General features: G+C 41.7%; 1 protein-coding gene and 1 pseudogene across 1 annotated transcript in view; one reads left to right on the top strand and one right to left on the bottom strand.

Moving 5' to 3' along the window:
• Positions 1–16,402, bottom strand: part of LOC124597342 (prostaglandin reductase 1-like) — a 40,427-nt gene that overhangs the window by 15,903 nt on the left and 8,122 nt on the right. The window lies entirely within an intron of this gene.
• Positions 7,018–7,135, top strand: LOC124555849 (annotated as a pseudogene).

The raw sequence follows: 16,402 nt of genomic DNA, 5'->3' as shown, positions 1-16,402 counted from the left end.
CTTAGCCCTTCTCACATTAATAAAAGCTCCTAAATGTAAGTATACATTGGACCAATCGGTTTAATGACCAATTTTCCTGATAATAATGTATTATGGAGCAGAATGAGGCAATAATGCACAATTAGTAAACATAATTTTTAATTATGAAAGGAATAAATCCAAACACGTTTATCACTCGTCATGAGAAACGATACAGTTAACATCGGGCGCAAAAGCACGGCTCATTGACAAACGCAAGCAGTTGTGAAGATTTCCATCACTTATGCTTGATTGAAACCTTGATTTATTCATTTTCATCACCGAGAAAAATCTTTCACAAACAAGCTCTTGCATGTACCACATAAACAGGGAAGTGGAACCGCCGCAGTTCATTTAGGACACATGTCTAATAACAGAAGTCGCTGTCGCACATGTGCGCAAATGTGCAGCACTTCCGCACGTCTGCACACTGTGCAGCGTTTGGCCGGCCCTGGTCTAATGACTAATGAGGCAGCTGATATGGAGTACCTGGCAATAGGTGGCAGCACACTGCACCTAATATGAAAAACGTATTTTTTGGTGTGTGTTCGGATACTTTTAATCACACAGTGTATCTTCAAGACGAGTATTGCTGCTCTAATCTATTCTCGTGATAGGAATTACAGTCTGTTTAAAGGGATATATTTTATTTGTTAAACACTTAATTTTCTTCGTTGTTTCATCTGACTAGAAACTTGAAGTAAATCGGCCATGAACCTAGTTAGTTAGTTATATATTCCGTAGATCATTTGAACGACTCTTTTATCGAAATGACATGGAGCAAGTCAGCTTACAGGATATTTATACATGATTGCGTTAAGATTTTAGAACACATTATCAATTTATTCCTACTCCTGCAACTACACTTACAACAAGTTATTTTTATTTAATTATTTATTTATTACCGGCAGCCAGTTTTAAGTAAAAATTCGTGAATCGAATAGAAGGGGTTGTCCAAGGGCCATGACTTTAAATTAGATTTAAAACTTGCCTGACACCGTTTCGGATATTTTATATTATTGGGTAAATGATTAAAATTTTTTATTGCTGCTTATTGAACTCCTCTCCGTGGCGCCGACAGCTTCTACAATGGTTACTAAAGGTCACTCTTTCCTCTAGTTTTGTATGTGTGTACATCACTTTTCTTTTCAGATTGTGGCATATTATTTATGATGAATTTCACTAGTGAAAGTAATTATTGTCACGGAGTAATTATAATGTGTATGTTCTAGAAGAGGTGCCTAGCTGACGTCTGTGGATGAACACAACATATTATTCTTCCTGGTCGCTTTTGTGCACCCAATTCTTTTTTTCTACGTGATGAGTTACCGTAGAAAATTGTTCCTCACGACATTATTCAGTGGATATAAGCAAAATATGCCAACTGGTTGATACGTTTGTTTCCGAGATTAATAATTATGAGAAGAGCAAAAGTTGTTGTACTTAATTGTTTGAGAAGTTCAGTATCATGATTCTTCTAGTTGAAATTTTCATCAAATTGTATACCTAAAATTCTGTAGCATTTTACCCTACTTACTGACTCCTGGTCATGTGGTACATTAGTTTTTGGTAGGACTCTGTTCTACGGAGGTGAATTTAGTGTGTTTTCTTCAAAATGTAGACAGAGCGCACTTTCAGAGAACCACTTAATAATAATTTCGATAAAACCATTTACTAACTCTTCTGTTGCTTTCTCTCTAATTGGATTTATTATAAAACTAGTATCGTCTGGAAAAGGTACCAAATTTGCTTGTTGAATGTTAAGTGGAAGGTTATTCGCATGTACAAGAAACAGAAGTGGATCCAGAAATAAATGCTGTGAGACTTCCTTTGTGATTTTTAGCCCAAGGATTAAAATTTTCCTATCCTTCAACAATTGTAAGACTATATTAATTTTAAGGAAGGATATTGCTGCTATCTCTAGTTGCTTAAAGTTTTATTGAATATTCGTTTTAATATTGTAAGCAGACTGTTTAGGTTTTTATATTGGTGACGCCACGTAGCGCTCTGTATGAAAATCACTGACTGTGCTGTGTGCAGTCTGTGGCTGGGTGGCATTGTTGAAATTTGCTATTGTAGTGTTGGGCAGTTGGCTGTTAACAGCGCGTAGCGTTGCACAGTTGGAGGTGAGCCGCCAGCAGTGGTGGATGTGGGGAGAGAGATGGCGGAGTTCTGAGAGTGGATGATCAGGACATGTGTCCATCAGAGACAGTAAATTTGTAAGACTGGATGTCATGAACTGATTATATATATATATATATATGTATATATATATATATATATATAATGACTTTTGAACACTATTAAGGGAAATACATTGTTTGTTCTCTATCAAAATCTTTCATTTGCTTAGTATGCCTATCAGTAGTTAATGCCTTCAGTAGTTTGAATCTTTTATTTAGCTGGCAGTAGTGGCGCTAACACATTGCTTTCGTCTTCACTGTCATTTCTCAGTTTACTTTGGAGCCTAGTGTTACGTTTTTCAACGCCATAATTATCACGTATTTCACACGATAACAAGAAAAGCACAATTTGAAGAACAAAAATAAGAAAACGCATTAACACAGCACTGAAAATAATACCTAGTTAATTTCAAGCGCAGCTGCGAAATACTTGGTGCAAATCTACATGCATGTCACAACTGTTTTACTGTACAACAATGAAAAACTACAACTACAAAGGAAATTCTCTCTATAATTATGCGCTAGCAATAAACATTAGCTACACTAATTACACAAACTTCAAAAAAAAAAAAAAAAAATCAGAAGATTCCAGTGAGTTATCCTTGGCTAAGGGTCGACACATGAAACGTCTTGATAAACCTCTTACATTATTTGATTTTCAAACAGCTGAACAGAACTGAACGTACTCAGACATTTCGTTCGCTCTTTACCTATTCTGATCAACACTAAACTGACAGCCAATATTTTTAGCGCAATGCAGTCTGACTTTCAAAATGGTTCAAATGGCTGTGAACACTATGGGACTCAACTGCTGAGGTCATTAGTCCCCTAGAACTTAGAACTAGTTAAACTTAACTAACCTAAGGACATCACAAACATCCATGCCCGAGGCAGGATTCGAACCTGCCACCGTAGTGGTCTTGCGGTTCCAGACGGCAGCGCCTTTAACCGCACGGCCACTTTGGCCGGCAGTCTGACTTTCAATAATCCCTACAAAATAATGGCCCTGACTAACATTAACCTATACCTTTCACATCACTTACCTCACAAAAATCTTCGTTACTCAAACTACTGCAATACAGCGAGCGCCACTACTGCCAGCTAAATAAAAGATTCTAACTACTGAAGGCACTAACTATTGATAGGCATACTAAGCAAATGAAAGATTTTGATAGAGAACAAACAATGTATTTACCTTAATAGTGCTGAAAAATCATAATATACATAGCAGTTCATGACATCCAGTCTTACAAATTTACTGTATCTGATGGACACACGTCCAGATCACCCGCTCTCAAAACTCCGCCATCTCTCTCCCCACATCCACCACTGCTGGCGGCTCACCTCCAACTGCGCAACGCTACACGCTTTTAACAGCCAACTGCACAACACTACAATAGCAAATTTCAACAATGCAAACCAGCCACAGACTGCACACAGCACAGTCACTGGTTAGGGACTGTGGTTTGTGAAAATGGTTGTTGGAAACCAAGATTCGTACGTTAAGAGTTATGAAATGTATGTACATGCGTGAATGTATCACAATGCCGACGATAATTTTTTGGACACTGTTATATTTATAGGATTTTGTTTCTACACATTTGTAACGCAAATTCTCGACCTGTGAAATATTTTATATGAGACTGTTACTGTAGCGCAAATTGCTGTCGTAAATATTTCGGTAAGGAAGCTAAGTGACCCAGGTGGCGCCCAGGTGTGCCAGTCACCTGGAGAAAAAGCCATTAGGTGAAATAAAAAGGAGACCTTTAACCTCGATATTGACATTCCTTTGTAGAAAGCATCGCAAATACGACACTTTCTGAAATTTACTGAAATGACTAATGAAACGATGAGAAACATTTCACGGCTATTGTCTTGCTAGCTGAGAGATTTTTTACTGCCTTATGAAATGCTATATGGCTAGTGAATGACGTTTCACCCCTTGCTTTATGTATTTATTTACTCATTTTGTTTAATATCTAGTTTCTAATTGTACTGCAGCATTGCTTAAAATAAAATTTAATAGATGTACTAATATCGCTATTGTCTGTCTACAGACCCAGTAAAGAATAATTTTATGATGTACTTTCTTAGAAAAGAGAGCACAAATAGACATTTACCTTCACAGGAATTGCCTACATAATTTTTGTCAATGACTGGGTAACTTGTTGAGTAGAGTAAGTCAAGGTGATGCATCACTCTAGTGTTAAGATGTGACATAGTTATCAGACATTTCCTATCTTTACTGTAATATTTTTTCTGCTTGAGCTTTGTCATGTTTAGGTATAAGTTATAGCATTTGCTGCTGCTGTTTGCCAGGCATAGTTCTACTGAATTTTACATTGTATTAAGCCAGTTTTACTACTGATTTATTTTTGTTTTTGCTGCACATTGGCTCATATTAGTGGTAATGTTGCATTTGCTTTGCTAATTTAGATGTGCTGCTGCTTCCTTTGCCAATTTGCATTTTTTTGTCAGTGCTGTTTGTGTTAATTTGTTGTGTGTTGCTGCATTGCCTCGTCCCTTAGTATATATGAGCTCTGTTGATTTAAGGTAGCTTAAGATGGGGAAGGCTATATAAGAGAACGAGTTATGATGAATTGGATGAAATACATTGAGAAACTATAAGAAAAAGGTTTGGCCAGAAAAGGATTTTGAAAGAGGATATGAACAAAAAAAGTAGGGTTTAGGGACAACAGGTTTAGGTAGGATTTTCTTGGAAATAAATGATGAGGTAAGATAATGGAAAATAAATAATAAGGTAAGAAATATGTGAACATATAAATACAGAAAGTAAGCTTGGATAGGATTTTTTTGGTGAAAACAAATGTTGAAATAAGAGGAAAGATCTATGGAATGAAGTTTCGGAAATAAGAGGAAAGATCTATGGAATGAAGTTTTGGGTTGGACTGCAGTACCAAATGTCACACTGAAAACAAACCATGACCTGTCCTTTGGTGTTATTCCGCTATGTGTTTGTGTACTCTTGTGTATTTGTGTTCTTCCTGTCTTTATGTGTTTATCTGATAAGACTTATGTTGAAGAATTTTTCTAATACTCAGCTACATTCACTATGATGAAGAATACTGTTATCCTCAAATATAATTTGCATTTATAATACGTTATTTACTTTGTAAAGATGTTTAGACATTATTTATTCTCTTTTGTTTTTATGCTCATGTGTAAAGTTCATGTTTCGAACGTTATTCTGACCTAATATGTATTTGCTTATGTCATAATTCATGTAACACTGATGTATACGTTATTTCGATTCTTTTGTAAAAAGAAATGTTATTTGAATTTTTATGTTTTTTAATGATGTATTTTGTACCTTTGTTACTGTATTCTCATGTTATAAAATTGTAATTGACGCCAGTTCGTCAAATTAAGTAACTTGTATGCATTCATTTCACTGCACATATTTCTGTTGGTCATAGTATATGCACAATATGTGAAAAAAAAGAGGACTGTTAGTGCTTGCACTTGTGTTAATAATTCAGCAAGGGACTGGTTAACAGTATTGCTGGTTCTAAGGACAATTCCAAAAACTTTGTGAGTGCACAAGTGGTGGCTTATGGACTTGCTATATTGTCCGCAAGACTCGTCGATGGTGATTGTGCACTTGTACAGTCGCAACAGATGGCTGCTGGTCGTCTCTACAAGGACTGCAGTGGGTGTGCACCTCTAGTGGCCCACCAATATCATAATCTCTACCAGGACTACAGTGGGTCTGCTCTGTGATGACCTACCTACCAATATTCTTCAAAACTTCGACTGACTCTGCTGTGGGTTTGCTCTGTTGTGGCCTATTACCTGTCTGAATGTCAAGAGTCAGCACTGTCTTTCCGTTGGAAGGACATCACTACTTGTTGAAAACTGCATGGAAATCCACTACTTCTGTGTGCATTTTCTTTTGCTGCTCAGACTTTGGAAAAAAAAAACACTGCAATTTTACTATGATGAATGATCAGGACTGTCTTTATGGACTGTGAAAAAATTTTAGCTTTCGACCAACATTGTATCAATAAATGTGTGCATTTGATTTCTTTGTTAATGTAATTATGAAAAATTTTTTCAAATCTGTATTGGCCACTGCCCAAAACAATTTGTAAATTTTTTTGTGGGGAAGATGGGCGCTATGTAAGTAGGCTGTTTAGGTTTATATATTGGTGACGACACGTAGCACTCTGTATGAAAATCACTGACTGTGCTGTGTGCAGTCTGTGGCTGGGTGGCATTGTTGAAATTTGCTATTGTAGTGTTGGGCAGTTGGCTGTTAACTGCGCGTAGCGTTGCGCAGTTGGAGGTGAGCCGCCAGCAGTGGTGGATGTGGGGAGAGAGATGGCGGAGTTATGAGAGCGGATGATCTGGACGTGTGTCTATCAGAGACAGTAAATTTGTAAGACTGGATGTCATGAACTGATATATATGTTATGACTTTTGAACACTATTAAGGTAAATACATTGTTTGTTCTCCATTAAAATCTTTCATTTGCTTAGTATGCCTATCAGTAGTTAGTGCCTTCAGTAGTTTGAATCTTTTATTTAGCTGGCAGTAGTGGCGCTCGCTGTATTGCAGTAGTTCGAGTAACGGAGATTTTTGTGAGGTAAGTGATTTGTGAAAGGTATAGGTTAATGTTAGTCAGGGCCATTCTTTTGTAGGGATTATTGAAAGTCAGATTGCGTTGCGCTAAAAATATTGGCTGTCAGTTTAAGCACAGTCATGTATAATTTTTCTAAGGGGACGTTTCAATATAGTCTCTTGCTTCTTTAACTAAACCATTGAATCCTATATTTGCGGCTACGTCTTGAAAGTGCCGACGGCCTTGCCGCAGTGGTAGCACCGGTTCCCGTCAGATCACCGAAGTTAGGCGCTGTCGGGCTGGGCTAGCTCTTAGATGGGTGACCATCGGGTCTGCCGAGCGCTGTTGGCAAGCGGGGTGCACTCAGCCCTTGTGAGGCAAAATGAGGAGCTAGTTGATTGAGAAGTAGCGGCTCCTGTCTCGGAAACTGACATACGGCCAGGAGAGCGGTGTGCTGACCACATGCCCCTCCATATCCCCATCCAGCGACGCCTGTGGGTTGAGGATGACACGGCGGCCGGTCGGTACCGTTGGGCCTTCATGGCCTGTTCGGAAGGAGTTTAGTTTGAGTTTAGTTTTGAAAGTTATTCTTAAACGTACTTGCAACTTATAGGTAATGTCACAACATTGGGATTTAGTTTAACTGTTATGGAATCTCGTACACTTACTGGCTGTCCTGTCTCCCGTTTGACAATGTCCCATGTAGTTTTAATCTTATTATCTGCATTGCTTATTTCTGTCAGGATATGCATACTTCTGGACATTTTAATGACTTTCCTTAAAATACTACATGAGGTTGACCTACAGTTTATGGCTGACTCCAAACCACAGGGAAAGTTGGAATTTTTTACGTATGCAAATCATGGCATGCAGTTAAAAAAAAAGAAATGGTAGTGACTGAAAATGTACTCGAACTGTTTAAGTATTGGATCATTGAACATCAGACTTTTGAATTTGTAGTCTGTCATTTATCCACTTAGATACCTAACCTTACTGCAATTTCCTACACAATTACTACTCCACTGTGCCGTGAATATGAGGATTAGTCGGTACAAAATAAAAATAAGGCAGTCGGCGTAACAGTCTTCTGCGGAGAAGGAATACAGACATGTATAATAAACAAAGGTGTTTTGGAGAAGCAAAGACAGTAGTTCATTGACGAAATGTGTCGGGAAATACGAATAAATTGGCATTAAATTGAGTCATCGCTTTTTCTGTACGTCTTCTTGTGTTACTTCGCAGTTGTTCAGAGTAACTGTATAGGCTGTGAGACAGACGTTTCCAGGTACATACGTCATATGGCCAAATTATAAAAGCTATGATTTTTCTGTCAGAATGTACTTGGCTTGTAAGTTATTTCCGCTACTATCTTACAGTCATATGAAACGTGGTTGATTCCTAAGCCAATGATAGTATTGTTTGTAAACCGAAGGAACTGTTTCTTTTCTATTTGAACAGATGCTATAGTTGTCAGTGTCCTTCAGATATCTTATATGCGGTTGCGCTGATCCTTTGTTAAGAGACACAATTGCATCCATAACTGTCGTTGGGCTGAAAACTACTTGTGTTGTATTTACAGGAAATGTGATGAGACTGTTACGATGATGATCCAGTCAGACGATTAAGATGGTCATGTAACTGATCGATCAACGTACCATCCTTGCGATATTTCCAGATGAAAAGTTTTCATAAAGAAGACTACAACATTTTATGTAAACACCGCCTCCTACAGCATTGACAAAGAGAAGTAATTATAGTTCATAAATAATGTTTCTCAGTTACTATATTCAAAATGATTTTAATTTTTGTTAGTGGCCCTATTCGAAGACTGAAGTGAGTGATCTGTTCTTCCAAGTGCCACAGTAGAAACGGATACTGTAGGCAAGGAAATGTTCAGACACACCTTCAGAATATTTCATTAACAAATAAGACGTCTTGCTCTTACCAGACCAGTTAATGAAAGACAGTGACGCTACGAGCGTAAAACCCGTAACAACAGGACATTTATGATGGAGATGTACAAGTGTAGACTTCTGCGATGTTTGCCAGCTCCGACAAGAGTTTATCACCGTGTCATGATACACCGTATTCCAACCTCATCCGGTACTGAATGTGGTGTTCATCAGGAGGGAAAGCTATACAACAAGGACTCCACAACATAACTCTTAAGAAGCAGTTCAATCCAACGAAGCCCGGAGAAGGAAATGGCCGTAAAATTAGTAAGATTAGAAAAGGAGAATCTAAACGAATGGTGCCCTATCGGAATCGGAGTTCTGTTTCTTCCGAATCTAAATCCAGCGTCTTAAGAAAGGCGCTGCCTAGTTTGGTTCCTATATTTAGCGCCGCTGTATGCAGCAGAGAAAGGCATGCAGCCAACCTCTAGATTGACCGTCGGTTGGGAGTAAATTATATCTGACGTCAAGAGGTCAAGCGCGTCAAGGGCACTCGCTACAGCCGCAGCCTTTAGGAACCAGTCGGCCTTGAGCTGGCTCGCTCTTCCGTCGTTGCACCGCAGTGAGCCGTGAGAAGCTGCCCCGTAAATTTCGCTTGTTGTCTACTTGTCACTCTCCTAGATATTGTTTGCATTGTAACGAAGTGTTTCGAGTGGTTCTCAAATCCCAGGTCGACCACGGGTAACTGCCACCCTGTTGCCCTACGATTGAGCCTATGTGATCATTGTAGTTGATATTCTGACATTTACTGCACCCATTATTTATTCATGAATAAACTACTGTCGCAGTAGTGATATACTTTACCCACGGTATAATCCGTTTCGGCGTTGTGTGAAGTGCATACTTTTACAGTCTTGAACATTTTAAATCAAGGTGCAAAACTTTGCAACTCCTTGAAATATTGTCGGGATTTGTCAATATTTTGTACCATTCTTCAGATACTACTACATTATAGATAACTGTATAATCTGCATAACTTCTAAGGCTACTCTCAATGTTACCTGCCAGATCCTTAACATATAAACAGCCCCACACACAGGATCATTTTCTGGGGACAGGTGGGAGCGGGCCAAATCGGAAAGCTAATTTTACCTATTGTCACTTTTTATATTCTAATATAAATACAAATTCGATTAAACCTTCTAACAGATGAGACAGGCGTACAAGAATTGATTTGCTGTTTTCATTCGTCTTTAGTCATAAATGAAATTGTTACCAGCCTAAATTTCCGGAAAACTACAAGATAAATAATTATATAATTTACAGCATTGTCACTCAAGTGTAAATTTTATTAGCCAGTAGAAAAGCAAGTAACTCGAAAAAATTTATGGAAACTAACAGAATGTTACACAGTAAAGTCAAGCCGTAGAGAGGATCTAAAACATTCGAACATTGCTGCAAATATTTGCTGCAGTCCTTGTATCAAACTGCAGTTTTGAGCGAAGCTTTACCTGCCTGCGTTGACTAAAAACTTCACTTTCGCTCGACAATGAATGGCTTGGCACGCCTCTTCATTACCTGACATATTAAATGAACTACGACGTTATAACTGACATTAGTGTACACACAACTCTCAAATTAGGTCATTGAGAGGGGGGGGGGGGGGGGGGAGGGAGGGAAGGCGCTAAATTTGTTCGTTTTGTTGCAAGGATGGATACGAACTCTGTCGGATGTTATGACTGTGAATAACCAGTGATCAAACTTCGGTCACTACGATTGAGAATTAGCACGTAGTCTACTTGAAAACAGTGTGATCCAAGGCGAACTGTGATCTATGGTGAGTATTTTGTACACGGAATCGATATTAAGTAACGACTGTTTGTTTGGCAGAGAGTTATGTTTTTATCTCGTTAAATAATTTTTTCTGGCTTAGAAATGTTTATAGAGTGGATGAAATGCTTAACGGCATTTCACTTTTGAAGCAATTAATCAAGGAATTAAATGATTCATATTACTCTCAATAATTTCAGTGACTGGAGATGCTATGACAACTCTATTTCTACACTCCTGGAAATTGAAATAAGAACACCGTGAATTCATTGTCCCAGGAAGGGGAAACTTTATTGACACATTCCTGGGGTCAGAAACATCACATGATCACACTGACAGAACCACAGGCTCATAGACACAGGCAACAGAGCATGCACAATGTCGGCACTAGTACAGTGTATATCCACCTTTCGCAGCAATGCAGGCTGCTATTCTCCCATGGAGACGATCGTAGAGATGCTGGATGTAGTCCTGTGGAACGGCTTGCCATGCCATTTCCACCTGGCGCCTCAGTTGGACCAGCGTTCGTGCTGGACGTGCAGACCGCGTGAGACGACGCTTCATCCAAACATGCTCAATGGGGGACAGATCCGGAGATCTTGCTGGCCAGGGTAGTTGACTTACACCTTCTAGAGCACGTTGGGTGGCACGGGATACATGCGGACGTGCATTGTCCTGTTGGAACAGCAAGTTCCCTTGCCGGTCTAGGAATGGTAGAACGATGGGTTCGATGACGGTTTGGATGTACCGTGCACTATTCAGTGTCCCCTCGACGATCACCAGTGGTGTACGGCCAGTGTAGGAGATCACTCCCCACACCATGATGCCGGGTGTTGGCCCTGTGTGCCTCGGTCGTATGCAGTCCTGATTGTGGCGCTCACCTGCACGGCGCCAAACAAGCATACGACCATCATTGGCACCAAGGCAGAAGCGACTCTCATCGCTGAAGACGACACGTCTCCATTCGTCCCTCCATTCACGCCTGTCGCGACACCACTGGAGGCGGGCTGCACGATGTTGGGGCGTGTGCGGAAGACGGCCTAACGGTGTGCGGGACCGTAGCCCAGCTTCATGGAGACGGTTGCGAATGGTCCTCGCCGATACCCCAGGAGCAACAGTGTCCCTAATTTGCTGGGAAGTGGCGGTGCGGTCCCCTACGGCACTGCGTAGGATCCTACGGTCTTGGCGTGCATCCGTGCGTGCTGCGGTCCGGTCCCAGGTCGACGGGCACGTGCACCTTCCGCCGACCACTGGCGACAACATCGATGTACTGTGGAGACCTCACGCCCCACGTGTTGAGCAATTCGGCGGTGCGTCCACCCGGCCTCCCGCATGCCCACTATACGCCCTGGCTCAGAGTCCGTCAACTGCACATACGGTTCACGTCCACGCTGTCGCGGCATGCTACCAGTGTTAAAGACTGCGATGGAGCACCGTATGCCACGGCAAACTGGCTGACACTGACGGCGGCGGTGCACAAATGCTGCGCAGCTAGCGCCATTCGACGGCCAACACCGCGGTTCCTGGTGTGTCCGCTATGCCGTGCGTGTGATCATTGCTTGTACAGCCCTCTCGCAGTGTCCGGAGCAAGTATGGTGGGTCTGACACACCGGTGTCAATGTGTTTTTTTTTTCCATTTCCAGGAGTGTATTTACAGTACACCTGAGGAAAGGATGCGAAAGACTGAATGCATTGGCTAACCAAACTGTCATCTTCACTGATAAAACACACACAATATACCGAACAAACTGAAAATTTACTCCCAGTACCTAACTGGGTCGAGAGCTGTCTTATAAGTTGACAGATGAAAAATCCCCAGTTATCTAGTGTCTTCATTTTTTTATGTGGTTGGAGGTGTTACTTGATTTGATCGGACATGTGCTTGATCACTGTCACTTTGGTAGGTCTATTCCACTCCACGTGACCCTTCCTGCTGAAATCATTCGTAAATTTTTTCTACTCGGAAGGCATCTGTTTACTTTACAGAAGTTTTCGAACAAAGATACTTCCCTTGAGTCTACTCTGTTCTGTTCCGAAATAGCCCAGACGAGGCCATATTGCCCCTAAATTTTTCCTTGTATGGCACAGACTGTAGACAAAGAAAAGCTAATTAGCTCAAAGCTGTCCTTGGGTGATCTGGAAATCTTTACTCATCTCGATATTTAGTAATACTAAGAAGGTGCTCACGACCTACTCTGCTTTGCAAGAGTTGAAACCACATATAAAATGGGTCAAATGGCTCTGAGCACTATGGGACTTAACATCTGAGGTCATCAGTCTCCTAGAACTTAGAACTACTTAAACCTAAGTAACCTAAGGACGACACATACCTCCATGCCCGAGGCAGGATTCAAACCTGCGACCGTAGGGGTCGCGCCGGTCCAAACTGAAGCGTCTAGACCCGCTCGGCCACTCCGGCCGGCAAACCACAAATAGTTTAGTGTATCTTCTTCTGCTGTTTTTCATCAGCTTCTTTATACCTGAAACTTCTGTCACTTGACTTTCAGTCATAATCAAGAATAAATTATGTTAAGAAAGCTTAGCAGTAGGAAATTTCCATTGTATCTGATATAAGCACAGATATTTCGAGTGCGGGGCTGCGTACAGTATAAACACCATGGTTCACAAAGATCTCCCCAGAACCAAGCCTGAAGCTGCCTTCCATCCCAGATGACGTGTTGTGTCTGCCTTAACAAGAAATTCCTAATGCAGTCATCGTTTGATGATATTACTGTCGGCAACAAGCCTTGGTGTACTACCTTCCGAAAAATGTTTCGCTGCTAATACAATAATAATTGCTCGTTTTTCTCAGTAACTATTAGATGAACTAATAATTAATGCTGTTACTAAGTCACTACTGCCGAGATGACTCTGGAAACAGCATGTAGGACTCACAACTTAAACAGAAGAAATATTTTACGGGAAAGTGTGGATGGCTGAGAATCTTAGGCTACATCTGACGCTTTCAGCATTTTCATACTACGACGGAAAAAGGCTTATCCACAAATATTATAAAAAGGGATGTATGTACGTATGTGCGAATGTCGCCGCAAGTTCTAACGCACTGCTTCTCGAGCGGGAAGGCGTGCCGGTCCCTGGCACGAATCCTCCCGGCGGATTTGTGTCGAGGTTTGGTGTACCGGCTAGCCTGTGGATCGTTTTTAAGACGGTTTTCCATCTACCTCGGCGAATACGGGCTGGACTCCCTTAATCCGCCTCAGTTACACTGTGTCGGCAATTGCTGTGCAAACACCGTTTCCACGTACGCGCACACCATGATTTCTCTACCACGCAAACATTTGGGGTTACACTCGTCTGGTATGAGATGTTCCCGGGGATGGTGGGGGGTGAGGGGGGGGGGGGGGGGGAGAGAGTCCACTGGAGGCCGAACCGCACAATAAACCTGGGTCGGTGTGGGGCGGCGGTGGGGTGGGTGGACTGCTGTGGCCTGTTGTGGGATAGTGCACCACTAAGGGTCACAGATTTAATACAATGCAATATAATACAGGGTGATTCAAAAAGAATACCACAACTTTAAAAATGTGTATTTAATGAAAGAAACATAATATAACCTTCTGTTATACATCATTACAAAGAGTATTTAAAAAGGTTTCTTTTCGCTCAAAAACAATTCAGAGATGTTCAATATGGCCCCCTCCAGACACTCGAGCAATATCAACCCGATACTCCAACTCGTTCCACACTCTCTGTAGCATATCAGGCGTAACAGTTTGGATAGCTGCTGTTATTTCTCGTTTCAAATCATCAATGGTGGCTGGGAGAGGTGGCCGAAACACCATATCCTTAACATACCCCCATAAGAAAAGATCGCAGGGGGTAAGATCAGGACTTCTTGGAGGCCGTCCAGAATTTTTCCTTTTGCACAAACACCCATTCTCTGTAAACTGTTTATACCAACGTTTAATACACCACCTATCAGGAGGTTTAACACCATACTTCGTTCGAAATGCACGCTGAACAACTGTCGTCCATTCACTTCTGCCGTACTCAATAACACAAAAAGCTTTCTGTTGAGCGGTCGCCATCTTAGCATCAACTGACGCTGACGCCTAGTCAACAGCGCCTCAAGCGAACAAATGTACAACTAAATGAAACTTTATAGCTCCCTTAATTCGCCGACAGATAGTGCTTAGCTCTGCCTTTTGTCGTTGCAGAGTTTTAAATTCCTAAAGTTGTGATATTCTTTTTGAATCACCCTGTATAATGTGTCAATGTGTGTATGAATGTATGTACATATGTACGGATGTTTCACAGCTCCTCCTCACTCGACCAATTTCTGTCAAACTTTGGAACGGGTGTCACTTACTGTCTGCAAACAATGGCTGCGGAGGTAAGAACCACCTGCCCATCAAAGCAGTGCTGATATTTGAATCTCAGAGCTCTTCGTGTATTTCAACTAGCTCTACATATAACATCAATCCCTTACGAAACTTTTTCTTGCTGACATCCCCCACAAAATGATGAAACGGAAGAAGTTCATCGCTTATTACACACATCAAAAAACGTTTTGCATCACCCTGGTTCCCAGAACTGCTTAAGATAAGCTTTGACTGTGGATGTTGTGTCACAGACACAGTCCCTTTCACTGTTCAGAGATGTCACTAAACCCGCCCAAAGATGTAAGCAACCATGCATGAACAGTGCCTATTAGATGAAAGGAGTCCGACAGCTGATCAGTTCCAGTCATTCCACCAGGAAGGAACTACACTGCTCGTGTTAGTCTGTAGCTCAACCATGCCTAGACGGCCAATGCCGCGGTCCGATCGCGTCCGCATTGTTACTTTGTGCCAGGAAGGGCATTCTACAAGGGAAGTGTCAAGGCGTCTCGGAGTTAACCAAAGCGATGTTTTTCGGACATGGAGGAGACACAGGGAAACAAGAATTGTAAATGACATGCCTCGTTCAGGACACCAAAGGGCTACTACTGCAGTAGATGACCGCTACCTACGGATTATGGCACGGAGGAACCCTGACAGCAACGCCACCGTGCTGAATAATGCTTTTCGTGCCGCCACAGGTCGTCATGTTACGACTCAAACTGTGCGCAATATGCTGCATGATACGCGATTTAACTCCCAACGTCCATGGCGAAATACATCTTTGCAACCAAGACACCATGCAGCTCGTTACAAATGGGGCCAACAACACGCCGAATGCACCGCTCAGGATTGGCATCACGTTCTCTTCACCGATGAGTGTCGCCTATGCCTTCAACCAGACAATCGTCTGAGATGTGTTTGGAAGCAGCCCAGTCAACCTGAACGCCTTGGACACACTGTTCAGCGAGTGCAGCAATGTGTAGCTTCCCTGCTGTTTTGGGGTGGCATTATTTGGGGCCGAAGTTCAGAGCTGGTGCTCATGGAAGGCGCCGTAACGGCTGTACGATACGTGAGTGCCATTCTCCGACCGATAGTGCAACCATATTAGCAGAATATTGGTGAGGAACATCTTGTGAATGAGATCCTTCAGGATAACGACGTCGCTCGACTAGAGTGGCCAGCATGTTCTCCAGACATGAACCCTATCGAATATGTCTGGGACAGACTGAAAAGGGTTATTTATGGACGACATGACTCACTAGCCACTCTGAGGGATCTACGTCGAATCGCCGTTGAGGAGTGGGACTTTGGCTCTGAGCACTATGGGACTTAACATCTATGGTCATCAGTCGAGGAGTGGGACTATCTGGACCAACATTGCCTTGATGAACTTGTGGATAGCATGCCACGACGAGTACAGGCATGCATGAATGCACGAGGACGTGCTTTTCATGTCCAATAAAAAGGGCGAAAATGATGTTTATGGTGATCTCTAGTCCCATTTTCTGTTCAGGTTTCAGAACTCCAGGAAACAAGGTGATGCTAAACATTTTTTG

The sequence above is a fragment of the Schistocerca americana genome, chromosome 1, assembly GCF_021461395.2.
Source record: "Schistocerca americana isolate TAMUIC-IGC-003095 chromosome 1, iqSchAmer2.1, whole genome shotgun sequence".
Classification (NCBI taxonomy): domain Eukaryota; kingdom Metazoa; phylum Arthropoda; class Insecta; order Orthoptera; family Acrididae; genus Schistocerca; species Schistocerca americana.
Note: the sequence above shows the minus strand (reverse complement) of the source record. Positions and strands in the feature narration are given on the sequence as shown.